This window comes from Sapajus apella, unplaced genomic scaffold, assembly GCF_009761245.1.
Source record: "Sapajus apella isolate SASKATOON/1434 unplaced genomic scaffold, GSC_monkey_1.0 scaffold4, whole genome shotgun sequence".
NCBI classification, from domain to species: Eukaryota; Metazoa; Chordata; class Mammalia; order Primates; family Cebidae; genus Sapajus; species Sapajus apella.
In genome coordinates this window covers 11,011,962-11,039,359 of record NW_022436944.1, presented here as the reverse complement: position 1 = coordinate 11,039,359, position 27,398 = coordinate 11,011,962, and the positions used below count along the sequence as shown (strand labels likewise).

General features: G+C 38.9%; 1 long non-coding RNA gene across 1 annotated transcript; it reads left to right on the top strand.

Annotated features, from left to right (window-relative positions):
* The first annotated feature begins 811 nt into the window (after positions 1–811).
* Positions 812–16,444, top strand: LOC116539461. Its single transcript, XR_004264057.1, has 3 exons — positions 812–945; positions 11,781–11,785; positions 16,433–16,444. It is a non-coding gene; the product is annotated as an uncharacterized LOC116539461 (long non-coding RNA).
* The last annotated feature ends 10,954 nt before the right edge of the window (positions 16,445–27,398 follow it).

The window sequence follows — 27,398 nt, the reverse complement described above, 5'->3', positions numbered from 1 at the left end:
TGGCCAGGCTTGTCTTGAACTCCTGACGTCATGTGATCCTCCCAGCTTGGCCTTCCAAAGTGCCGGGATTACAGGCATGAGCCACTGCACCCAGTTTTAGTATAGCTCTTAAAGCCACATTTTTACATGCAGCTGAAAACTTTTTTTAAACACATTTATTTTAGCTTTGGGTATACATGCAAAGGTTTGTTACACAGGTAAACTCATGTCATGCATGTTTGTTGTACAGATTATTTCATCACCCAGGAATTAAGCCTAGTACCTAATAGTTATCTTTTCTGCTTCTATCCCTCCTTTTATCCTCCACCCTCAAGTAGAGCCCAGTGTCTGTTGTTTTCTTCTTTGTGTTCATAAGTTCTCATCATTTGGCTCCCACTTGTGAGAACATGTGGTATTTGTCCACATGCATTCATTTTGTCCATTCCTGCATTCATTTACTGAGGTTGATAGCCCCCAGCTCCATCCATGTTTCCACAAAAGACATGATTTCGTTCTTTTGTATGGTTGCATAGCATTCCATGGTGTATATGTACCACATTAAAACAACAACAACAACAACATTCTGTCAATGATGGGCATTCAAACTGATTTCATGTCTTTGCAATTGTGAATAGTGCGGCAGTGAACATTCATATACATGTGTCCTTATGGTAGAATGATTTATAATCCTCTGGGCATATATCCAGTAATGGAATTGCTGGGTCAAATGGTAGTTCTGCTTTTAGCTCTTTGAGGAATCACCACAGTGCTTTCCACAGTGGTTGAACTAATTTACACTCCCACAACCGCACCAGCATCTGTTATTTTTTGACTTTTTAGTAATAGCCATTCTGACTGGTGTGAGATGGTATCTTGTGATTTTGATTTGCATTTCTCTAATGATCATCGATATTGAGCTTTTTCTTGCATGCTTATTGGCTGCATGTATGTCTTCTTTTGAGAAATGTCTGTTTATGTCCTTTGCGCACTTTTTAATGGGGTTGTTTTTCTCCTGTAAATTTAAGTTCCTTATAAAGCCTGGATATTAGATCTTTGTTGGATGCATAGTTTGCAAGTATTTTCGCCCATTCTGTAGGTTGTCTGTTTACTCTGTTGATAATGTATTTTGCTGTTCAGAAGCTCCTAAGTTTAATTAGATCCCACTTGTCAATTTTTGTTTTTGTTGCAATTGCTTTTGGTGTTTTTGTCATGAAATCTTTGCCCATTCCTTTGTCTAGGATGGTATTGCCTAGGTTGTCTTCCAGGCTTTTTATAGTTTTGGGTTTTACATATAATTCTTGATTCTATCTTGAGTTGATTCTCAAGATAGATAATCAACTCAAGACATGGTGTATATGGTGTAAGGGAAAAGTCCAGCTTCAGTCTGTTGCATATGGCTAGCCAGTTATCCCAGAACCATTTATTGAATATGGAGAAAACTCTTAATTATCAAATAATTCAGTTCCTTCTAATTGCACCCTTGGGAGTAGATAATAGATCTAACTCAAATTTCCTCCCCAACCCATTTAGAGGATGAATGCCAAACTGCAAATCGTTGCTCTGACTTTGGAGTGAGACATTTTATCCTTAAGCCCTCCTCAGTCACCTCCACTGCCACTGAGGTAGGGATTATGTCTCTTGTTCCATCTTGTTTTCAAGGCCAGTCTTAACTTCTGGAGCAGATGTTTCTAGCTGATCTAACTTGGGACCTGCTGTCACAGAACTGTCAACATAGGAAGATTTTTCTGTCACTGAATTGTCACAGGCAGAAAGAGGGATACCCAGGCGGATCAGTGCCATGAAACCCACCCTGCCTTCTATCTGCCTCCCATATCTTTGATGTGGCCCTTTGGAGCTGCCAGTCTTCCGAGGCTCAGCCAAGCCTAGCGTTAGGTCTGTCGCACATGGGGAACATGCAGAGCCTAGGACACAGCAATATCAACCTTGGCTCGCCCCCATCAGAGTTGAGCATATGGCTCTCAACCTCAACTGCCTTCCGAGACTGTCTCCAGTGGTTCTAGGAACTTTTTGGATGTTCTCAAGAGCTACAGAATTTGGAAAGTCTTGAGGGGATAGAAGGGTGTAGGCACATCACTATCTCAGGAATTGAAAAACAATACTGTACAGACAAAATAAATTGAACAGAGTTATTTGAGCAATAAAGGAATCAGGTAGCACTCAAAACCAGAAGAGGTTCAGGGAGTTCTGCTTTAACAGCCTGAGCAATGGGCTTTGGTAGGCTAAACACTGTAGTAAAATAATTACAGTCAGCCATTTGTATGCATGGGCTTCACATAGCAGATTCAATCAACTACTGATATCCAGGAAAAGAAAATTGCACAAAGTTCCAAAAAGTGAAGCTTGAATTTGTTATGCATTGAGTATTACATTGAATCTAATCAAATGAAGTGATGTGTATATATTGTATTAGGTATTTAAGTAATCTACTGATAATTTGAATATATGGGAGGATATGCATAAGTCATGTGCAAATAAATTATGCAAGGTAATTGGGCATCCTTAGATTTTTATATTAGTGGGGGTCCTAACACCAATCTCCCACAAATAAGGAGAGACTGTAGTACTTAATCAGCTACAACTAGGCATTTGACTAATTTGGGTATAATCTGGTGGAAAGTCCCTAGTTAGCTGTCAGTTTCTGATTGGTAAAGTCTCTAGTTGGAGGTTTCTGACTGGTTAAGATCAAATTTATTTTGCTATTTCTGTTGAGATGAGTTTTGGTTTGCTTATGTAGGAACCCAAGGCACTGGAGTTGTCTCAGCCTATTGGCTAATTCTTTTAACACAGACTACATCACAGCCTCTTTATCCAAACACACCAAGCACCCATTTTTGTTTTAAGGTATGTGCGGAACAAGCTGTGCTCTGTCAGGTAAAACTGAAAGCAACTTTATTCTTTCCTCATAACTGCCTTACCTATCCAGTGTGTAGGATAGTTATTTGCCCTGTCACCTTCTTAGATGAAAATCAAGTAGGTTCATGCCTTTTCTGCTCACTCTTGACTAACACATCTCTGGTCACTTTAGTCCTCAAAAAGTCTCAGGCCAATAATAAATGTCTAGCCCTATCTAATAATCAAAACTCTAAACTTCGTTTCAGGTTATGTCTTCTGTCTTCATGTAGATGGATCTTGTAAGCCTGTGATGGGACTGGGGGCTGTGGTCCAATTCTCTATTTCCCCCTAGGCTTGGTCTGGTGACCTAGCAGGAAAGGGGTTACTTGACTGACTTCTATAATGGTACTGGTTCATTCTGCTAGGACAGATGGTTGAAGCCATCCTCCATCTTCCATTTCCCTGCATTGTCTGTGACGGGTCACTTACAATGCTTTCTGCAGTCCCTGGACACTGGTGGTACACCTCCAGGATCTTTCAGTCAAGATCCTCTAACTTCTGTGGAGGGTCTTGTTGGATAGTGTTATGGGTGGAAGCGTGTCTGCTCTGAAAAAAGATATATTGAATTCTTAACCTTCAATACCCCAGTATGTGACCTTGTTTGGAAATAGGGTATTTGCAGATACAATGAATTTGAGAAAAAGTCATACTACATTAGGGTGGTTCCTAAATACAATGATCAGTGTCCTCATAAGAAGAGGAAAATTTGGATGCAAACACATGCAGTGAAGAAGGCTATGTGATGACAGAGGCAGAGACTGGGGTTGTACTGCTACAAGCCAAGATATGCAAGGACTGTCAGCAACCATCAGGATCTAGAAGAATACATTTTCCTGTGAGCCCCCAAGAATAAACCAGGCCTACTCACACCTTGATTTAGGACTTCTAGCCTCCAGAACTGTGTGTGAATACATTTCTATTTTTTGAGCCACAAAATTTATGCTGTTTTCTTACAGTAGCACTAGGAAACTAATATACATAAACTCTCTAGACCAAGCCCTTGAGGTTCAAGGATTATACATAACTCATTGTGTATCTCCTCACCCCTATGCAGCATAATGTCTAGTATAGAAGTCATTTCATTAAATGTTGAGTGAGTGAATGAGATCCACATGTTTGGAGAAAACACTCAGAAGTTTGGTAGTGATTGGATGGCTGATTTAACAGTTTGCTTTTCATTTTTCAATTTGGTCTTATACAAAAAAGCCATTCATTTATAAAACTTTTTTAAAGATAAAAAGATGCGTCATCATATATAATTAAAATGTACTCTTGTTAACTAACTTTATTAATTAACCTATACAATAATTCAATCATATTTTGTTTCTTATATGTTGCCATGTGTAAAGAAATTTCCCTTTAAAAGCTGTAATACATTAAAGCATGGTTTACTGAATTTCAAATGCCTTTTTAAAAAAGAGAAACATCATGGATGCCACTAGTAGCTAGAAAAGCAGTGTTATTCACAGAAATGTTACTTCCTTGCTTGCCTTCTTTTGTTTGTTTTTTTTTAAATTGTTTTCAAATTAAAGCCATCGTGTAAATTTTAAGCAGTATCAAAGCCCTGCCCTGCCTGACTCTTCTGAAAAATCCACACATCTCTGCAAAATGATCATTACTATTGCAAGGACAGACTCGGCAGGGTGTCTTCTTCTTTTCTTGTTCCTTTGACCTCTTTTCTTGCTTCTCTCCAGCTTAAATACCTTAATGTTATCAGATGCAAGAACATTGAAATCATGTGGGCACAGCTATCCAGATAGCATCATAAAAGGAGGGGTAACTGAGGTCTGCCTTTTTTTTTCTGAATTAGTCACCACCCAGCTTAGTAGGCTGAAATGAGTAGGACAGACAAATCGGGCAGGCATACCTTCAGTGCTTTCCTCACCCAAACTCCTCAAATAGTGTGATTAAAAAGTAATAACCCCAAAGGCAAAAGCTTCAATTACCCAGAGATGTTCAAGACCCTGGGCAATCTGTTCTTTAACTTGACAGCATGGAATGCAGAAGTAAATCATCCTTGTGATACCCCAGAGCTAATAGGATAGAAGATGCAAACAGAGAAAGTGATCTAATTGGTAGGGGAGAAAGAGGCTGGGTGGATTTCAGTTTCTCCACCAGGAAGGTGGGTCATCAATGTAACATACTTTTAATTAAGGGAGTTTGAGAGGCTTCTTTATCACATGGGTAAACAATTCTTAGAGTAATAGAGAGGTTGTCGATGATTCTTTTATGTTCAAAAAACCCTATATTGTGCTGTAGGTCAATGAGAAGCTGTGGAAGGTGAGATCTGTTCAATACTCATGGCCTAAGGTCTGCAGAAATTTCCATAATATAAGGAAGGATCCTACAGGGACAAGAATGCTAAACTGCAGAGTTTTTTTTTTTTTTTTTTCTCTTGGCTATCTCAGCTTCTTTGCCTCATCTTCCATAAATATCCAGAACAACTGTCTTATGAAACTGCCTTCTTTTAAATAAACCTGAGAATTAAAATTAAAACTTTGACCATAAATCTATCTTATTAAAATAAAAATCATATCAACAAAAGCATGCATCAGACAGTAGGGGGAAAATTTGTGTGCATAGAATGAGATTTTAAAATGCAATTGTGGAAGAGGCAGCTGTTTTTTTTATTATGTCCTATCTTGGAATCTTGGACTTGAGCTCTATAAATGCCTGGTAAGCTATCTGGTCCTTTTACCCATTGCTCGTATTTTTCTTTACCCTGTGCTGATTTTTTATCCCACTGTTGTTCCAAACCAATTGTTGTTGGGGTTCTTATGGTCAAATGAATATTCCAAAAGGAATCACAGTTTCAGTTTCTTTCAAACCATGGCTGCAAATCCAAGTCTTTAGTCTTCTGGGCCCATCAAAAAGAACATGTTGTTCTCAGTAAGTGAAGACAGAAACACAAAATAGGACATTTCACTCAACTTAAAATCTAATCAAGGCCAGCTTAAAAAAAAAAAAGAATTCAACATGAGAGCAACATATTTTATGCAGCTAAGTTTGCCGCAGTATTGGGGGAAAGCATAGTACTGGGGGAAAAGATGTCTTCTTGCATTCACTCTTACCAGTGGTAATTCATTCTTTTCTCCAAGGAAGGCCAGGATGCTGGGTTACCTGTTTAGCTCAAGGGAAGGGCCTGACATGCTTCTGTAGGTGTGATTGGGAGGTTGAGGGTATTGGAGGTCCCATTCCTGGCAATGCTGATTTGAGGGAGCTTTTGTCTTTTTATAAAAATTCTGTACCTATGCAACAATCTTGCATGTTCTTCACATGTACCCCAAAACCTAAAATGCAATAAAATAAGTACATGGGAAAAAAAATTCTGTGCAGTGCTTCATGCACTTGGGGACTTCCATGCCTTTGAATTTCAGAAACAGGTAGAGCCCACCCCAACTACAAAAGTGGAAACTGCCATATTTTTGGTTTCCCAGCTTCTCTGGTGGAGATGCCATGATCTCATGACCTGGTCTTCAAGAATCAAACTCAACCACGGCAGGCAGAATCAGAAGCCAAAGAAGCAGAGAAGCAGACATTATGTAGGCGCTTTCTCAGGGTCTGATATTACTTGATAGTCGCAGGTGACCAAGTTCCAAATGCTGCAGTGGTTGCGGCTTAAGTGGCATCATCTCCTGATTTGGTGAATGTAGTGAGGGTTTTTCTCATCAGACCTGCTCTTGTCATGATTGTGACTATTGTCTCTGGCTGCTGAGCCTGAAGTCTCTTTCTCCAGCCCTCATTGTAATCTGTAAAATATCCAATATTCTTTTCATACATGATGCTTCTCTGCTGAAATCAGCCAGAGTTCTGCTGCTTACAACTATGAGCACTGATGTTCATAAATAAATATCAGCACCTCCTTTGCTCTAACTGCTATGTAGAGTGTGGAAAATTTTTCTTTTATATTCTCTAAGGGAATGTTGTTACTGAATGTTGATTGCTCTTCTTTAGTCTAAATTAATTAAATGACACAGTATCTATTGTAGAAAACAAACAAAGATCATTTTACACAGTATACTGTGAATAGTGACTATAATATGTGATCTTTCCAGAGAAATAAAATGAAACAATGTGTTCATTGAGACAGCTTCTGTTGGAAATTACAAGGCTGTCCTATATATTGTAATCCATTTCCTCCTTAGCTCTAATGTAGCAAACTCCACAGTGATTTAATAATGAAGTGACAGCAGTAAAATCCAGTATGGGGATAGAGATGGAAATAAAGTAAGTGGCTAAATTTTGCTATATGGAAAACATGTGGAAGACACAAGAATTTCTCTAGGAAAGATAGAAAACCAAGGAACCAAGCTGTCGTCTCTAATTTGTGGAACACGAAAGACTGTTCTTGAAGTTTGATTCCATCTTCTTGGGACTGTCTAGAAGCCAGAGACCCAGGATGCAGAGTGAACCTGTTTTTAAAGCAATACCATGCACTGAGACTTTGCTTTTCTTTAAAGCTGACCTGGCAAGAGAGACTCTTCATAAGTTTATCCAGTGGAACAGAAGCCTCCTGAACACTGCCATAGAGAGCACCTCGTCCCATCTCAGTCAGCATCATCTGTGTTTAACTCACTTTGGATGTGTGCTCAAATGCTATTCAGCATCTATAGGCTCCCCCACTGTGGCCCTGTCTCATAAATAAATGCATATCAAGGGCAAACTTCGTTCTCAGCGAAGACAAAGAATTGGCCCTCAATATGCAAAGTTAAGGGCCCTTAATATGCATTTATTTATTAACAAATCAGAAGAGGTCATGGATATGTATTCAGATTGTTTCTGAACTTTTGAGAAACAGACATAATAAATAAATCTCCCACCCACGTGAAGGAGATTTGGATGTAGAGCCATGCAAAAGAAGAAGCCACCAGTGATAAGAGTGTTGGGTGTGTGGGCACAAATACAGGCTCTGGGAGAAGCGGGCAAAAGCCAGGTTTTTAAGCAGTTAGCTAGTTAGCTGGACGGTTAGTTTCTTTGCCTGTTGTTTTGGTTTGCTCTCTCACACAAAGTACCCGAGCTGACAGTTCAAGTACAGGATATCATTATTGTCATCAGCATTTTCCATCAATGGGCAGGGCATAAGACCTGACTTATCAACGTTATTATACATTTATTGAGTGCCTATTAAGCTCAATGCACTTCAGTTTATGTTAATTTATGTAATCGTCATGACCTCATATGGGGAGATAAGAAACTAGATAAGAAAACTGAGGCTCAGGATGTCAACCACTGCCTGACCGTCCATGGCTAGAAGATAGCAGTGAAGGGATCCAAGTCCTAGGCCTTTGAAAACCATTCTGAGGTTTTGTTCAATAACTCATCAAATTCCTTTTTGAACACAAAAATGTGTTATATCAAAGAGTGATGAGAGCTTTTATTCACATGTATATTGGTAATACACTTCCCATACGGGAATATCCAGGCTTTAATGCCTGGGAAATGTGTGACATAGTAGGCAACTCAAAATGGAAGATGGTGAATTGAGCTACTTAATTGTGAAAATCCCAGGGGTAGATTTAGTTCTCTGCCTCTTTCCCAGAACATGTTCATCCTCCAAGAAGGTAATACCTCTCTCATGGCTTCATCCTAACCTAGATGATTTCTGAATGACCATCTCCAGGCCAGCTCTTGTGTCCCCTAGATTTTGGTCCAGCTAGTGCCATGGGCATAGCCTTCCTAGGGAGAAAGCACTGAATGGTTTTACAGCCCCTCCGCCCCCCATCCCCACCCCCGAGAACTGGATCCTATCCTGGACACACACCTCCACCCAGATGCTCTCAGGGGTTTCATTATTTTGGTTTTATCTGCACCCACATTTTGGAAGCTGCTGATAACTTTTAATATCATTCTAAAAGACAATTGAGTTTCCCTGTACTCAGCTTGCCCTGAAATACAGAAAATATCAAAATGAGTTCTAAGCAGGTTGTAGCAATAGTGGTCCAGGTAGTAGCTGAGAAACCCAGTTGGAAAACTAGTTGGGCAAATTTTCTGTGTGCGTAGTAACTTAGTTAATCCTGAAACCTAAAAGAACAGAAACAATGTTTATTATTTATTCAAAAATAGTTATGCACTAGGCAATTTACATGAACTATCTTGTTTGAGCCTCATAGTGTCCCTGGGTTATTATGATGTTATTATTATTCCCATACTTAAGGATGAAGAAAATCAGGCTCATAGGAATTATGTGCTCCAGAGCACTTAGTTAGTGAGCAGTGGTTTCAGGATTAGACCCAGGTATGGCCAGCATGGAGCCATGCACACTTCTCCTCCCCCTATTCCTCCATGCCATGGCCATGGTCCGCGTAATCTGTTCAATCAGAAATGAGCATTTACATTTGCTTTTCAAAAGTCAATGTCGATATCTGCCAATGATTTATCACCCGAAATTTAATTATTAAACACATTCATGTTTTCCTACTTGATATCATGTAGGTATGAGCTACACTTAAGGTTATTGTAGCAAACCTCTTCTCACTGAACTACGTGTTCCAGTGCTCAAGCTCCAGCAGCTCTATGTAAGTGAGGAAGAATGAAGGACTGACACAGAACAGGTTACAGGATGTCTTGGCAGAGGGTCACATTGAATTATTGGCTTTAACTGGTATTTCTACATTTGCACCGTAAATAGGGATTTGATTTGCGTTAATCTGGCTACTAAGGGGGCACTGGATGTTTCAATTATGTATACTGTCCAAATGTTTGAGTTAGGAGGTCAGGCTACACATGGTCTTTAAAAGAAACCAGTAAGATTCTAAAACACACAAAAAATCCAAAAATGAAAAACCAAAAACCCCAGCAGCATCTCCTTATAGAAGGAAAGCAAATACATTAAACTTAACAAACACTATTTTTTCTTTGGAAATGAGAAAACAATAAAACCAATATCCACATCTCTGAGTTACGTGTTGGAGGGATTGCTAGTACAACCCTAAGCAATTTAATGAAGTGCAAAACTTGCTGGAGACAGATGATAAAACTGCAGTATAGATCTCTCACCTCCTCCCTCCCCAAACGAGTAAATGTGGTTACATTTAAGAAATCAAGAAGTATCTCTTAAGTAACATTAAAATCATTTTTCTGCTTTCCTTTTGTGTTCCCTACATCCCATCACCTATTTTCTAAAATTCTAAACTTTATGCATATGGTAATAATTATTATTCTACAAAGCAGATATGCCTGATGTTGACAAAAATCAACATGTAGTAATAAGGAAAATGTACTAAATAATAAATACTATCAAATTTATTGGGTTTCCAGGGACCATGACTACATGTTGAATCCTGTGTCAAAGTTTAATCAATGTCCATTTCAACTTTTCCATTTATTCTCTCTTCCAAATCATCTTTTCTGTAATCTGTTCTCAGTGTGCAAGAACCCTTTACAAAGATCTCGGCGGGGCACAATGGCTCACGCCTGTAATCCCAACACTTTGGGAGGCCGAAGTGGGATCGCCTGAGGTCAGGAGTTCAAGACCAGCTTGGCCAACATGGTGAAACCCTGTCTTTACTAAATATACAAAAATTAGCCAGGCATATTGGTGCATGCCTGTAGTTCCAGCTACTTGGGGGGTTGAGGCAGGAGAATCATTTGAACCCGGGAAGCGGAGGTTGCAGTGAGCCGAGATTGTGCCACTGTGCTCTAGCCTACGCAACAGAGTGAGACTCCCTCTCAAAAAACAAAAACAAAGATCTCAAGCATCTTTTTCTCCATTGTTTCATAAGGAGGGTGGGGGGATGTATTAAAAGCAAAATACATGCCATATTTTCTTTTTCTCAAATCAGTGAGAATAGGATATGTCTATATTTGAGCAAAGTACAAGCATTACATGTGCAGCTTATACACATATGCTATGTCCATGTGGTCGCATTTCTTTCTGTGTTTCATCTCCTTTCATTGCATTTATAAAATATCTCCATAAAACAATGTGTCTTTATTTTACAGTTTTATAATTATAAATACACATGGTTTCCAACTTACAATAATTCAACTTATGATTTTTTTCCCATAGCATTCTGTATGCTCCTTGACTTATGATGAGACAATGTCTGGATAAGCCCATCATGTGTTGAACATGTCCTAAGTCAAAAGTGCATTTTTGACTTAGGATATTTTCAGCATCAGATGAAGTAGCCCTATCTTATGTTGAGGAGTATCTGTAATGCATAGACAATTGTAACAATAACAGACATTTCCAAATAAGAAAATCCTGTAACATCACTCATAATTCTACTTCTCAAAAGTGCATGTATAATATTTTACATAGCTATAATTCTTTTCTCTGATAAATGTTGCCAATTCACATATTACCTAATATTAAGTGATATCTTTTCAAAGACAGTATGAGGCTGACCATATTCAAATAAACCTTGCCTATCCCAACTCTGACACTTTAAGAGACAATTGTTTAATTATTCTCAAAACGCTGCCATTGTTCAACAACTTTTGAGCTCCCACTTGGTGCATTGCTTATGATGGTTAATTTCATGTGTCAACTTGACTAGGCCATGGGGTATCCAGATTAAACGTTATTTCTGAGTGTGTCTATGAAGGTGTTTCTGGATGAGACCAGCATTTGAATCAGTGGACTCTGTGAAACAGATTGGCCTTCCAAAGAGTGTGTATGTGTGGTGTGTGTGTATGTGTAAGAGGGGAGCATTGTCCAATCTGTGGAGGGCCTAAACAGAATAAAAAGATGGAGGAAGGAAGAATTTGCTCCTTTTTTTTCCCCACCACTTGAGCTGGAACATCTCCTCTCATCTTCCCTTGCCTTCTGACTGGGATTTACACCATCAGCTCCCCAGGTCTCAGACCTTAGAACTTGGACTAAATTATATCACCAACTTTTCTGAATCTGTAGTGTGCAGACAGCAGATTGCGGTACCTCTCAGCCTCTGTAATCACATAAGCCAATTTCTCACTTTATATCTCATATTGGTTCTGTTTTCTGGAGAACTGTAACTAATATACTACTTTTGAGCTTGCTGTTATGTTTTTGATACATTTCAAGTGTGATAAATCTTTGTATTCTGAGAGTGGTTTTGATATTTGGACTCTATCATATTTTGTATCAAGTCAAGTTTGATAAACGATATAAAAGTTGGCTAGAAAATCAAGCAAAAGTAAAAACAATACAGCTGATGAGTAACCTCTTGAGACACTGAGTTTTTTCTGACACATAGATTGGCTCCAAAGATCATCTCTAAGGAGAAGTTCAAAAGTGACCTGAGCAATAGCGGAATCAGTTGGTCTCCCATACAGCCACACAGAAAGAAGGGCACAATGCTTGTTTGGAGATCGCAATCCTGGTGGGTGGTTTGTAAAGACAGTTTCATTCATCTATAACTTGACACGTACACCCACATGCTGCTGACAGCCACCATGTGCTTGGCTCTGCTGGGTCAGCTGCTGTAGAGGCTCTGGGGTCTGAGGAGCTCACACCCCACAGTCCTCTCAACCCTGAGCTTCAAACATCTGCCGTTAGAGAAGCCAGGCTTTTCCCAGATTTGCTACATTCAGGAAGAGCTTCCCAAAGGAGAGTATCTGATATTTTTTGAAACTCATTTTTAGTCTTGGAAAGCCTGGTGATTAAAATGTAAAAAGCTTCCATGTTTGAGAATCCAAAGGCCAGATCCCAGTCCTAGCCCTACACCAATTAGCCTTTGGGAATCATTTCTCGTCTCTGGCTGCAGCTTCTGCGCTGGTGATTCTCTGTTGATCTTTCACCAGCTTTATTCTCCTCCCTGCTCTGCCCTGCTCTGAACCTAGGAACTGATCTTTGTGGTACCTTCCTTATTCTTTTGCTTCTCCTTGGGTTTGGTGGAAGGGAGTTCACCAACAAGAGATCAGAGGGTTTGAGGAAGAAAGTTGGGGAGATACCACCCCCTTACATTTGCATATACATACACAGACACACGTGCACGTGTGCGGGTGCGTGCAACTGCGCGCGTGCACACACACACATGCACATACCGTACTCCCTCTCTGCAGGACTGTGGAGTGGCAGTGGCTTGTTCCTCTATGTCTGCACTTCTGTTAGGTGACTCCTGCCCACAGCTTCAGCTCTTGCCAGGTTCTAGCTCCCTGTTTTTCTCCTTCAGCTGAGGGGTGGTAAGAACTTTCTACTGTGGCTGGTCCCAGAGAGCTTCAACATCCCTAACTCTGCCCAGATCTCAGTAAATAGTCCCTTCAAAAGACTCTATTTAATTAAACTTTTCAAATGTACCTTTTATTTCCTGATGGGACCCCAGCTGATGGGATTGTCTAATATGTATAATAAAGAGTTCAGACAAGTTGAAGCTTAAGATCCCTTTTGGCCCTACCATTCTCTGTATCTCTGACCACATTATGTTTGCTGATGGAAGCAAAGTAATTTTATAACCACGGACTTGCTCAAAGGATAGTAACCTACTTTTCTTAGGAGGCTTTGGCTTTCAAGTGTATTATTTTAAAAGTCAACCTAAGATGACTTTAATAGTCAATAGTCATCATCCATTACAGAAAACTGCTTATTCAAAATGCTTGGCTTGGAGTTGGCAAATAGACCTCAAAGCTAGTCCTTTTTCTCTAAATTTTATTTAAGAACCTCAGGATTAAAAAGCCTACAATTAATTAGGGCAACTTTTCTTTTGCCTGATTCATGAAGTCCACCTTGCCCCAGTCATGTCCCTGCTGACCTGTCTGCAGGTTTGTCAGCTTGTCTCACTGGACTCCATCCATCTGGCCTATCTAATTGTAACCACTGGGATGTAACTAGACACCAATGGCATTCTTCTTTTTGAGTAATCACATAAATGAGTTATATTAGCTGTCATATTAAAGTAGCTCTTTGCTAACCTCTGGTAATATGAGATCGTATTCCCCATTAGCTTTCCTTTCAGTTGGGTAACACCATCTCCCTAATGTTTTTGCCTACTTAATCCAAAGGGATAAAATGCAAGGGAAGAAACAGAAAAGTAAGGAGGTTGGAGAGTGGTTCAATATTTTATTTTGTGTAGCATTTTTTTTCCCAAAATATAAAAGCAAACATGTTAAAAGTAGAGGTCTTGTGAAGCCTCAGAATGTTGACCTCGTGAAAGAGGGATTCTGCCTTTTCTTAGGAAGTGAGGAAAAATGATAAGGGCTTTGGGAACATCCAACTTTCCTCAGAAGTAACTGGGAGAAGGTGGTAAGGTACATAAACCTTCTGTCAATTTTTACCATCTTTGTTTTGTACCCGACAATATTAGACCAGAATTAAAATAAATATCAGCAGCTTACTTAACTGCCATATTTTATTACTCATCTAAGATGAAAAAGTAGCTTTCAGTTTTTTCATCTCAAGACATGGGTTCAAAGCATTTTACCAAATTTGAAAGGAATGTTTACAAAAATGCCTGGATTGCATTTTTTTCCTATTTTAAATGGATCAAATATACTTTTTTCAATGTCTTGTGATACTAATATCTTTCTTGATGAGTGTGATTTGAAAATAACAAACACAGATTTTATAAGCTGATGTCACCTGTCATAAATTCACATGTTAAACTGGGACTCTTGTTATTTGGCATTGCCAATGGTCCCAACCATCTTTCTGCACTTGCCCTGAAGGCAGGAAGATGGGAAACAGGAAAGTCAAACTGAGAGCATAGTGAGAAGAAGGTCATCTCACTGTCCCTTCAAGTTCCCTCAACAAGTGAGAATAACTTGAGGGGACCACTTTTGTCTACAAAATTCAAGGTAGCAGTCCTCTGTTTAGATGCACACCCACTTTTATTTCCTGTGTGATTCTAGCTATGGAGGAAGGTTTTTAATTAACAGTTTTAAGGAAGATAAACAAAAGTATTCACTTCAGTAAAAATGCATCATATGAAAAAGCCAAGTTACACGTTTTGGTAGTTCTTCTGTCCTTCCTTTTTCTTTTCTCCTTTCTTATTTCCTTCCTTACTTTCTTGTTTTGTTTTTTCTTCCATAGGGGCCAAAAGAAAACTTCCCCTCCCCATTCTGAAGTCTTACTGAAAACTGACAAAGGCAGATAATTAGAAGAAAAAGATAAACATACAAATGTATTTTACCCTCTATGGTCCAGGAAAATCACAGGAATAGGATGACCCAATAACCCAATCAGGTACAGATGCTTATACACCCTTCTTCACAGGGGAAGTGTAGATGGGGAAAATGTGGCAATCAGAGGGATAATAAATGATTTTTAGAGGGAATTGAATGGGCCTAATGCCCAGACAATGGTTAGTAAATAACTTTCTTTGGATATTAGATAGGACCAATAGCAGACGATGGTTTAGGATAAAGTTTGTCTGGGCTTCAAGTGTAGTGTTTAGTTTTCAATCTCTTCCTCTGTGATATGAATTTTAATCTTCTCTGGTTAATGACATTTCAGGGAGGGGAATAAAGGCCATTGTGTTTCTTTTTGGCAATTCCAGCTTGGAGATTGATAAGGAAACTTCAGAGAACAGCTTCATCCTATACTTTGGGAGAAACAGAGGATTGAGAGACAGGCGGGGTCGGGGGAGAAGATCAGAGACACCTTGGAGCTGCTTCATATCAAAGAACTATGTTTTGGGGTAACATTATAACATTTTCTCATTCCTGACCCACCTTTTCTCCCTCCCTCCCTCCCTCCCTCCCTCCCTCCCTCCCTTCCTTCCTTCCTTCCTTCCTTTCATTTTTATTCAGTGAAGAGAACAATGCCAGAACAATTAAAAACAACTGAATTGAATAAATAGGAACACCGGGATAGAATTGGACTCCTTAAAAACATATTAATTAGATACCAATCATGGCATCTGTGTATCACACCCTATTTTGAACAATGGGAAAAGTGTGGCTCTATGTTTGGCACAGCCCTGCTTATGTCCCACTAGTATAAATATAGAGATTGAATTTCCACCTTTCAGCAGACTGTTTCTGCTGCTTTGAGAGCAGCTGCTGCTTCTACCAGTGCGACAGTTTGCTTTTACCACCTCTGCTCTGCGTTTCTTGGTGGAAAGTCAGTTTGGTACATTGCCAACTCCAGAGATGATTTCTACAGTAACGGGATGCCCAGGGCCATGGAATTACACACAGGATCATCAACTTCTGTCTAAATCGAATAACTGTGATAACTATAGTAAAATAAAGCCTTTATAATCAAATGCTTGAAAACAGAGACAAGCAGAGAAAGCGAGAAGGCAGAAAAGCTCCCCAATGAATGAAATTCTACACATATAATGTAGTTTTCTTACTTTCAGAAATCTATTTGTTATAAATAAGATAAGAAATAATACCCATTTTAGTCTTTTTCTATTTGAAAATATATCTAATCATGTGCTTGAACACAGTAAGCCCTGGTTTAAATTCCTGGTTTAAACCCAAGTGACGTTTAGTCCCATTGCAGATGCAGAACAGCACCATTTATCCCAATAAAATCCCTGCATTCCTAGTATCATAGAACTGGAATTGGTCTGAAGCAGTTATCTGATCCAGGAAAATGGGAAATCCTCTAGAATTGATACTTTTCCAATTTCTTAAAAACATCCAGGATTTAAGATTTCATGACCTCCCTCAGTGATATATTTTGTATCGCATGATCCTGGGACATATTTTTTTAAATTCTAGTTTAAAGAGAGATCTATTTCCTGTCCCTTGTTCTTTTGAGAAATAAAATATGGTAATTTTATTATTATATCAGACCTCATTTTCATTTTAAGGAGGTGGTCTGACTAGATAATCTGCAAACCCCTCTGACTCAAACATTCTGATCTTTATTGATATTTTGGCTTCAGTTAAAAAGGAAAAAACTCCACTTGAAGACAGAAAGGGAGACATGTAGGAACCGTTAATGTTTCCTGAATGAATGAATAAACGAATGCATGCATATGCTTCCTAAATCCTGTTTTCTTCACCAAACAATTAAGTTTTTCTCAATTTCTTTTTCTATTTGGCTAATTTTTCATTAAAAATAACTAAGGAGAAGAAACTATCATCAGAGTGAACATTTAACCTACAGTATGGGAGGAAATTTTTTGCAATCTATTCATCTGACAAAGGGCTAATATCCAGAATCTACAAGGAACTTAAACACATTCTCAAGGAAAAAAAAAGAAAACAAAACAAAACAAAACAAAAAAAAAAACGCCATCAAAAAGTGGGTGAAGGATATGAACAGACACTTCTCAAAAGAAGACATTTACCTGGCCAACAAACAGATGAGAAAACGCTCATCATCACTGGTCATTAGAGAAATACAAATCAAAACCACAGTGAGATACCATCTCATGCCAGTTAGAATGGTAATCATTAAAAACTCAGGAAACAACAGATGCTGGAGAGGATGTAGAGAAATAGGAACACTTTTACACTGTTGGTGAGAGTGTAAATTAGTTCAGTGATTGTGGAAGACAGTGTGGAGTTTCCTCAAGGATCTAGAACTAGAAATACCATTTGACCCAACAATCCAGTACTGGGTATATAGCCAAAGGATTATAAATAATTCTACGATAAAGACACATACATACATATGTTTATTGCAGCACTATTCACAATAGCAAAGACTTGGAACCAACCCAAATGCTCATCAATGAGAGACTGGATAAAGAAACATATACACCATGGAATACTATGTAGCCATAAAAAAGGATGAGTTCATGTTCTTTGCAGGGACAAGGATGAAGCTGGAAACCATCATTTTCAGCAAACTAACACAGGAACAGAAAACCAAACAGTGCATGTTCTCACTCATAAATGGTGGCTGAACAATGAGAACACATGGACACAAGGAGGGGAACATCACACACAGGGGCCTGTTGGGGGATGGGGGGGCTAGGGGAGCGATAGCATTAGGAAAAATACCTAATGTAGATGATGGGTTGATGGGTGCAGCAAAAAAAAAAAATGGTATATGTGGCACATGTATACCTATGTAACAAGCCTGCACATGTATCCCAGAACTTAAAGTACAATTTAAAAATAAATAGAGAGATAAAGATGCATAGTGGAAAGAAAATGGGCTTCTACACCACGTTTACTAATTATAGAAATAGGAACAAGGTGTTTAGCTTGCTTGTGGTTTACTTTTTTTTACTTTGTCATATGGACTAATGAAAGTGACCTCAAGGATTGATGCATAATGCATATCAAGTGGCTGACACAGTAGAAAAAACAACAAAATTCTGTATCTTTTCTCTAAAACAGATTTTGTGTTTTTTTTTAATAAGGTGATTGCGGCAGAGATTGCTACTTGTCTATTCTAGTCTGCAAATAGCAATCCCTTTCTTATAGTCTTCAGAGCCCCTTCCTTCTAGCAACAAGACTCTAATTTGAGTTGACCCAGCTAAAGACATCTTCTAGCCTCTCTTGCAGCTATATTCAGCCACGTGAAAAAGTTCTGCCAGCAAATATAAGCCAAAAGATCATGTGTCACCTTCTAAGAGGTCTCCTCAAGAGGAGGCACTTTTCTTTCTTCTTCTTTCTTGTCTCTTGTATCATAGATGTTATAGCTGTAGCTATGTTTACCACCTTGAACTCCTGGAATGTGGAACATATTATTAGGGATGGCAGAATAGAAAGTTGAAGGGGATTTGGTGACCCTTTAAGGTTCTATGCAGGCCTTAGCTGCCTACATATAGACTTCCTTTGTTGGAGAAACAAATTTCAATCTGGTTTAAGCCATTGTTATGTGGATGTTTTCCACCTATGCTGCCATACCCAGGAGATAACATCAGTGGACAAAATATACTTCAATTAATTATAACTAAGAAATAATTAGTTTCTTTCTGTCTTTTTCTCTCTTTCTTTCTTTCTTTTTCTCTTTCTTTCTTTTCTTTCTTTTTTTCTTTCCTTCCTTCCTTCCTTTTTTTTTTTTTTTTTTTCTTTTTTTTTTGAGCAAGGTTTTACTCTGTTGCACAGGCTGGAGTACCACTGCATGATCTCGGCTTACTGCAGCCTTGACTTCCCAGGCTCCCAGACTAGGTCCCAGCTACTCTTACCTCAGCCTCCCAAGTAGTGGTTGGGATCACAGGTGTGCTCTAGCACAGCCAGCTAATTTTTGTTTTTGTTTTTGTTTTGTAGAGATGAGGTATCACCATGCTGCCCAAGCTGGTCTCAAACTCCTGGGCTCAAGCAGTCCACCCATCTTGGCCTACCAAAGTGCTAGGATTACAGACATGAGCCACTGCATCTAGCCTACTGTATATTTATTAACCACTTATATGTTAAGCTTCTTTTCATCCCTTTCGACTTCGATTATACTAAAACCACAAGGGTAGTTAACATTTAACTGTAATACCTATAGTTTTCCTTTAGTATTTGTAACTAACCTGCAATAAGGTTCATGCTTGTTTTGGCCTCTTCTCCAATAGGTCAAGGACATTTTCATTTTTTTTCACAGTTATTAATAACATTACTACTTTATAACAAGTTAGAAGACAATATGGTTAAGTTGCCTAGGACTTGGAGTTCAAAGGTCTAGACCAACCCTGGTAGTAGTAATTATTGGCTATGTCACTTTGCACAAGTCCTTTAATCTCTCTGAGCCTTAGTTTTATTCAAAAGAAACAGGTAATAATAATCATGCATTACTGACTTATTGGTATATAGTGAAAATTTGGTAGGAGAATATATTTGAAAGTATTTTGTAAAAGATGAAGCACCATACAAATGTTAGTTGTTATGAATACTATTAGAAACTTCAAACATAAGAGGTACATACTAAGTTTCTTTAACCATACGTACATTGAATAGAAGTATGAGAGGATACCTTTAAAGATTACAAAATACATGGCAGTTTACAATATCTTCTATTACTTTTCTGAGGGTAAAATGAATCCTCGATTAGGGATCTTCCTGCAAAATATTAACAAAGCAGAATAATGGTCATGGACGATGAATATTTTTGCTTTAGAGTTGTTTAGTTGTTTAGAGAGGATAAATATTTAAGATCTTGATATTGAACAATGACCCTTAGGATCTTTGTACTCTTGGTTGTCTCCATCTTCCTTCTCCACATCATGCTAGTATGGAACAGGGCAATCTGAGGACACTGTCCTTGAAGAAGATGACAAAAAGTTCAAAGCAATTCTTTTATAGCTTGCCAATCTTTTGGGACACAAGTAAAAGTGTCAGTAATAAGATAACTTATATTCGTTACTTTCTTATTGTCCAGGTGGGCAATCACAGCAAGAATTATTCAAGCTGAATTTTTTCTTCAAAAGCTGTAATGATTACTGCATAATATTTTCTGATGGTCCAAAGATTTTCTGTTAACTCCCCATATGAACTGGAAATATCCATTTGTATCCTAACAGTTATGCTAAAATTCCATTACAAGGATTCTGAAGATGAATATGCTTTAGTAGAAGAACTGAACTTAAAGCCATGTGTATTTATCTTTCATATTATGATTTTATTGAATCTGGTACACTGATGTACCCTTTTAGGGTAAATATACATCTTGGTTTGCCTTAACACTCCTAGTTTATACTTGCTGTTTCAGCATAATTATTAATAGTGCCCCCTTTACTTTCTAAAGTAATGATAAATTATATGCTTACTCTATTTGAGAAGCATTTTATTGTACTGGTTGAGTAAAATGGAATGTCTTTGTAAATTCTAGGCAGAGATCATTCTTTTGTACACAATCTGCCCTGTTGTGATAAGTTTAAAACAACAACTCTTATAATTTGTGTATCCTTGAGACTCATGAACAAGGCTGACTGACTGATTCATTTTCTTTTTAGGAAAGAAAGGCTTAAAAATATCACCACCTCTGAATATCTGTATCAGAGGTTGACAAACTGTAATAGACCAGATGGTAAATATTTCAGTCTGCTCAATTCTGCTGCTATAGCATGAAAGCAGCCAGACAGTATGTAAACAAGTGGATGCCCTGTGTTCCAACAAAACTGTACTGACAAAAGCAGAAGGAAGGCCTGGTCTGGTCTCTGGGCTTCAATGTGCTGACCCCGATCTAGTGTTATAATATTCTCTCTTGATAACTCAATGGAATTTATATTGCCCATATTTCTTTCAAAATATTAAGAGGAGCAAAAGGCAAACAGCTGGACTTAGATTATAATTAATATCCTGGAAAGACATTCCCATTTCTTACCAATAAAGCTCCTAATCTTCTGTCATTGACACATCCTGTTCAATCCAGTGAATTACAGTCCACACTCAACCTACAGAAGTACAGTGATGATGTTCCCTTTTTTAAAAAGCCAACACAAATGTGTGTCCTTCACGTTCTGCGGGATTGATAGGAAGCTAGTTTTTATTGCTTAGTTGTTTAAAAATTGTTTGGTGTCTAACATGTATTAAAAACAAGTTTTTAGAAATTATCATTTTATTCTGCAACTCCATGTGTTATCATAAGGATGGGGAGAAGGGTACAAATCTACCTTTGGGAAATACACTGAAATGCAGAAATAAACATGTTTGGATATATGAAAGAAGAACTGGAGAGAGGGGAGAATTGAAAACATGCCAGTAGTTAGAACACCAGAGGAAAGTCCACTGCCCTTTAAGTAGAAACAGAAGGAAAGACATGAAGGAAAGCCTTGAATGAAATGGAATAAATGCTGAAACTATACTCAGATATACGTTAAAACCCTGGGTTGTTTTCTTGCTATGTTGAGAACTGTGATAATATGGTATGGTGCATAGTGGGTGTGAGTAATGTGTGTGTGTGTGTGTGTGTGTGTGTGAACAGGAATTAAAATTAGACAGCAACAAAATGTCAAGACCAAGATATCAGACATATTAAACAAAGAAATTAATTCAGAAAAGTAAATAGACAAAGTATGACGTGCTCTAAATGATAAGGTGATGAATTCTTTGCTGTCTGACCTGTAATATTAAGCCCCAATCAGGAATGAGTGGACTGTCTCTCCTGGAGAGGTAGACACTAGTTGCAGCCTGGGGAAAGAGGAAACATAAAAGCAGATCTAGATTTGCCTTGCAATGAGGGCTGCATATTAATCTAAAGAATTTCTAAAAAATCAAAAAGACATTTTTCAGCAAAATACACCCCTAGAGCCTCAATCATAAAGCAAGGGAATAAACTTGAAACAGGATTGATTTCATCTTAAAGGGAATATTTCTTTGAAATGCTACCAACTGTAGTTGTCTTATTTGGTTTTCAATTCTATAACAAAATTGTGCCATATTGTGTCAAATAAGAAGATAATATAACGGCTTTAAACAAATTTTGTAATTATGGGATCAATCAAAAGTGCATTAAATTTGTGTGTGTTTGGAAAGTTACACCACTGAATACTAAGTAGCTCTAAATATCATCCTTCATTTTTCATTTCAGTTTTAAGACCTTGACTCTAAAAGGATGAGATTTCCCTAATAGAAGTTACAACTAGCTGAGATCCTATGAAGTTTAGTTGTTTGGTATTCTCTTTAGAAAATGCCAGGCACCTCCCTGGCAGAGATTGAAGATATTTGGGCATGACAGAGATTTTGGGGTCTAATGTTTCTTTTATCATATCCTAAGTATGATTCTAAGCTTTGGGCATACTCAGGTTTCACTGGCACATAAACCAGACTCATGAACTGGGTTGCTTGTCCTAAGGGAGCATTGACAACTGAGTCCTATTTGGTTCAATTTTTACAAAATTATCTTTTCAGCATTTGATGTCCCTTGATTAGAGAGGAAAGGAGATGAATAGGTTAGGAAGGCCTTGTGGATGTTCAAAAAGCCAAGCAGGCCTGAAATTGAAGCCCTGCTCCAATAATTAGGAATTTGGGCGAGTCATTTCCTTCTCCAGACTTCGGTTTTGTTATCTATGAATTGAGGGAAATTTTAGTGCCCTTTTTACTAAGTTGTGAGAATTATGTAAGGCAATGAATGCAAACATAGCCCAAAGTCTGGCACATAATAAGGGCTCAAAAAATGTAGCTCTTTGATAAAGACCCCAAAATTGTGATTAACTAAAATCACCACAGTTTCTTAGTAAGCTTGGTAGGAAGTAGTTATGAGAGGTGTTCTTTTTTAGGTGATTTTATTTTATTAGCACTAAAAGCAGAACTAATAACCTTCAGTAGGATTTGAGAAGGCAGAGGATATGAGCATAGAAAATTGAGATTGCAAACAATGTCCCTGGCAAAGTAAGGGGTTTTTTCTCTCTTTTTTTTTTTTTTAGCTGTTAATCTTTAACCTCATATTCTTTTACACTTCTTTCCAGAAATTTCTTCTATCATTGGCTCTTTTTAAAATTTATTATTTATTTATTTATTTATTTATTTATTTATTTATTTATTTTGAGACAGAGTCTCACTCTGTGGCCCAGGCTGGAGTGCAGTGGTAAGATCTCGACTCATTGCAATCTCTGCCTCCTTGGTTGAAGCAAACCTCCTGCCTCAGACTCACAAGTAGCTGGGACTATAGGCACCTGCCACCATGCCCAGCTAATTTTTGTATTTTTAGTAGATATAGAGTTTCACCATGTTGGCCAGGCTGGTCTCAAACTCCTGACTTAAAGTGATCCTCTGGCCTTGGCTTCCCAAAGTGCTGAGATTACAGTCGTGAGCTACTGTGCCTGGCCATGGGCTCTTTCATTTAAAATAGATTTACTATAGACTTTTGGTACAAACTGACTGTATGTTCAAGCTTTTGATGCACAAATGTAAAAAGTAGTGCTATGTCAACATATTTTTGCCTCCCTGTGCTAACACTTTTCCATAGAAGAAAGTACATTTTGGAACTTTCTATTTTCTTTTTCTGTTTATTAAAATGTTACCTACATGTAAAGTGCATAGAAAAGTTATAATTTATCCTTTATATCTTAAGACATGATTTACATTAAGCAAATCTTTTTAACAAGTGCACTGTAGTATAAAGTAAACTGTGCCTGACATTCATCACACCAAGCGTTACATGAGCTCTGAGGAATAAGGAAGTCACTCAAAACCATCCAGGGATCTGGGAGAAGAGGTAAGTGGAAGAGACCAGAATGGGCCTATCCTTCACTTAGCAATAAGGGCATGTCATGCCCTACACTAGATACTCTATATAGCCTCATAGAAGTCTAGCAAAGCCCATATCCCTATTCCATGAATGAGAACACTGAGAATCAGAGAATTTGAACTCAAAGTTTACAATCCTTGCACCTGAATCAAGTGTCCTTTGGCACTTACTCCATTTCGCAAAATAACATCATGTCTAAGGCTGATTCTCTCCCTTGGCCTCACTAGAAAAGTGATGTTTTTGCTGTCTTAAGGAGCAGCGGAACCAGGAAAATAAAAACATTTCTCTATAGCAGTTTTCTGAAAGACCAGCAACATCAGCATCACCTGGGACCTTGGAAGTGCAACTTCTCAGCTGGGTGGGGTGGCTCACACCTGTAATCCCATCACTTTTGGAGGCTGAGGCAGGCGGATCACGAGGTCAGGAGATAGAGATCATCCTGGCTAACACGGTGAAACCCATCTCTACTAAAACTACAAAAATTAGCCAGCGTGGTTGCACTCACCTGTGGTCCCAGCTAGCTACTCAGGAGGCTGAGGCAGGAGAATTGCTAAAACCAGGGAGGTGGAGGTTGCAGGGAGCCGAGATCTCACCACTGCTCTCCAGCCGGGGCGACAGAGAAAGACTCTGCCTCAAAAAGAAAAAAAACCAAAAAGTGCAACTTCTCAGGCCCCTTCCCAGACACACTGAATCAGAAACTCTGGAATGTGGCCAGCAGGCAGTGATTTAACAGAGCACCCAGGGTATTACAATGGGGGCTAAAGTTTGAGAACCACTGTTCTATTGCTTTAGATGTCCTCTCTTCAAAATAATAAATTTGAGTTGCAGGCCTACTGTTTGTCCTGCCTTATCAGTCAACGGCCAACAATGGAGCCTGCCCTGGAAGGGCAGAAGTGAGAAGAATCCTATACACAATGCTGAAAATATTTCCATGTAGAACCCAAAGATAGTTTTCAGCTTTTCCAAAAAGTATACAAAACCCACTCTGTCCTTTCTTGGCAATAGCACGGAAGCCTTTTAATTAGTCCAGCCTGAAGGAAATAGAGATGTACTCATTAAGTAATTGCTCTGATTACCAATGGGCAGGAGTGTGCATTGTTGTCAGATGCATTTGTTAGGAGTCAGCAATGCTATCAAGCTGAAGGCTTCTTACAGAGAGTGTTAACATAAAAGGACTCCAACAAGCCATGTGGGTAAGAGGGAGGTGGCATTGATGGCAAGAACAGTCACAGAGCGAAACACACAAAGATCCATGTGCACACACACACATATTCACTCACTCATAAATATTAGTTCACACTGTGCAGACTGATGAATGGCCTGTATTCCAGGGAAGTAAGCATTTATATTCCTGATACTCCCTGACAGGCCCATGAAAATATCAAGGCCTGGTACATTCCTCCAAGTTCCCACTGCATGGGGTTGAATGTTTTACTGAAGGTAAGTCATTCCAGGCATAAGACATATAGACCCAAGTTACAGGAATATAAGAAACTGAGATGCCTGCCATTTATAAGAATGGCCCATGTTAGTATAACTGTGGATTCTAATGCTAGCACACATGCAATTCCGGTAATGAGTCTGAATAGTGGTATTAGAAAGGAATTATGAAACTGTGCCCTCCACCTGCCTCCCCAACTAAAGGACGTTTCATATAATAGCTCTGTTTCAGTATCATCTTTCTCATGCCACACAAACTGGATCAAGTGCCTGCTAGATGGGTCCAGGCTGTTGGAGTCCTAGACCCAAGCCACAGAGACCAGTTCCTGGGATTGAGGTTACCAACAGCACTGGATTGGAAAAGAGGAATTAGGCCCGTAACTAAATAGGTGGCCTTTCTGGCTAAAGCCAAGGGCAATCTGCTTTGTCCAATCAAATCACCTTGGATGATGTGTCTACTTCTGGTCCAATCAGTGGTGGCCAAAGGCAATCTCTTCTAGGGACCAAGGAAAGAGCAGATTCTCTAGGTGGCACAGGGTGATGGGGCTGACAGTGAGACAGCAGCTACAACATTGACCTGAAGTCAGCGGTGGACATCCCTGTCCCCTCCACAATATTATGAGCATCATTACAAAATCTTACTAATCTTGAGGTTTTATTGTTTGTTTTGTTTTGTTTTTTTCTGGAGACGGAGTATTGCTCTGTCTCCCAGGCTGGAGCGCAATGGCACAATCTCAGCTCACTGCAACTCCCACCTCCTGGGTTCAAACAATTCTCCTGCCTCAGCCTCCCAAGTAGATGTAATTACAGGTGTCTGCCACCACGCCCAGCTTTTTTTTTTTTTTTTTTTTTTGCATTTTTAGTAAACATAGGGCTTCACCATGTTGGCCAGGCTGGTCTCTAACTCCTGACCTCATGATCTGCCCATCCCAAAGTACTAAGACTACAGGCATGAGCCACTGCACACTGCCTATTTTATTAATCTTAATAAAGCCACTCTCTAGAACACCAACATTTTAGCATATAAACATAAATTAGTTTTATTTTTCCAAAAAAAGTAGCTATAGACTTTAAAGCTAAAAACAAATGTTTCAATTTCCTTCCCGGCTCATAAGGATTTCACCCCCTCACTTTCATGAAGAGTTCCCATATGACTTTCTTTGTCCAGCAAAATGTGAACAAAAGTAAAGGCCATATTCGAGCCTTTAAGTGGCAGTGTGTGTTGTGAGTGGATAAGCCGGCTCTACTCAGAGGTCTTACTGCAAGGCAGTCCGTTCCTTTCCTGGATAGTTTATCATTTGGGGAAAGACATACTATGTGCACGGCATTCATTTTTTCATTTAATCCCCTAACAATCCTATGAAGTAGGTTGTCTAATCTCCAGGTTACAAACAAGGCAAATGTGACTGACAGAGAGTAGCTGCCCAGAGTCACATAGCAGAGGCAGGATTGAAATGAGGTCTTGCTGTTGGCACTACACTCATCCACTTGGTTAGAAAACATTTCTTTCTTTAGAACCCAGTGTTAGTTTGCTTGGGCTTCCATGATAAAATACCATATACTGGGTGGCTTCATAGAACTTTTCTCAATGTTTTGGAGGCTGGGAAGCCCAAGATCAGGGTGTCTGCAGGTTTGGTTTCTTCTGAGGCCTCCCTGGCTTGCAAATGGCCATCTTCTCACCATGTCTTCCCATGGTTTTTCTTCTGTGTGCACAAGTCTGTGTAGTCTCTTAGCAAGTCCAAATCTCCTCTTTTTGTGAAGACACCAGTCAGATTGGAAGCCTCATTTTAACCTCATCTCACCTGTTTATAGGTCCCCTCTCTAAATATAGTCACCCTGAGGTACTAGGGGTTAGGGCTTCAACATATGAATTTTGGGGGGGACATAATTAAGTCCATTACATGCCCCAATATGTCTCTCTTCCATTTTCCCACATTGGAACTAGCTCTCCTTGTCTAGTTCCCAGATATGTGAAATGCTTTTTCCCTTGCAACAGTCATCCAAAGGCAGGGTCTTCTTCCCGTGTGGTCTAACCAATGCTGAGGATCATACAATGCTTGCTTCTCTTGTTTCAAATACTATTCTTCCCTTGGTCTTAGCTTTTTTAACATCTTAATCATTC